We start from the raw sequence: 1214 nt of genomic DNA on the forward strand, positions 1-1214 counted from the left end.
CCTGGCGAGTTGTGATGAGTAGAATTAGACTAGCCAATACTATTTTGAAGTTCATATATGAAAATACCAATTGCCTATGTGCACGTCTCCGCGGCGGCGGCCCGGAGGGGGCCCAGCGGAGCGGTCAGAGCAGCACTGCGCCGGCCGGCGAGCGACTCTCGACTAAAGAACGGGCTCTATTGAACGGCCTCAAGGTGCTCTCTAGGGCTGCCCTATTCCGCTCGCCCGGCTACGACGCGGCGGCAGCGGCGATGGCCGCGGGGTCGGCCCGGGCCGAGCGTTTTTGATCTCTGGGTGAGTGGGCGCCCGCCCGACTAGGTCCAGCCCTGGGTGGCGCAGATCTGACGTTTTGTGACATCGTCAGATCGGTGTTTTTCTCGTTGTTTTGTCGCTCGCTCCGCTCGCCACCGTTCTCCGGCCATGGCCAGTACCCCGCGTCTCAGTGAGACGCGGGGTACCATCCAACTCCGGTCGACGGGCTCGAATGCGCTCAGCCTCAGGAGGGACAAAACCGCGCGAATTCTGCACGCCTCGCTGCACCGCTGGCTTGACTGAATCAGGCAGCAGCAGGCTGCTGCTGCTGCCACAGCAGCAGTCTGCTGCGGCCCTAATACGCAAGTTGATGACTAGCAGCACTGCCGGGGGCATACGAGCCGCCACAGCCGGTGTGCGGCCGTGCACTGCCACCTGCCCGCGGCTACGCACAATGTGCGCTCGCATTGGATGAGCCCTGCTGATGGACCTGCATCGCCTAGCTGCACGAGAGCAATGCCGCAGGCAGTGGCCGTGGCATACACTGCGAGCACACTTGGTGCAGCTGCGAGGTGCAGCAAGAGCACGTCGTTCCTGCCTCTGATGCCACTCTCGCGGCTTGCAGCGCGTCACTCGCGCATGCTCTCCAGGAGCTATGGCGGGCGCGTGTGTGGGGCTGTAGCCTGTGTTTGGCCGGTTCTGACCCGTTTACTATCAGTATCATGTCCGGGCCACAAAATATCGCACACGGGTAGCGGCTCAGGGGCCCAGTAAGTCGCGGAATCGCCAAATGTCACAACCTGCGCCACCCAGGGCTGGACCTAGTCGCCCGCCGCCTCTGAGGGGTCCGGGCCCCCTAGACTTAAAACAAAAACAAAATCGAGAAGCAGTCAAAAACAGCCTGCGAATGCGGCGCTGCGTCTCGCGCCTTGGGCTGGGTTCCAACTCTTTACGGGGTGTGG

The sequence above is a fragment of the Emiliania huxleyi genome (assembly GCF_000372725.1).
Source record: "Emiliania huxleyi CCMP1516 unplaced genomic scaffold EMIHUscaffold_91, whole genome shotgun sequence".
Lineage (NCBI taxonomy): Eukaryota > Haptophyta > Isochrysidales > Noelaerhabdaceae > Emiliania > Emiliania huxleyi.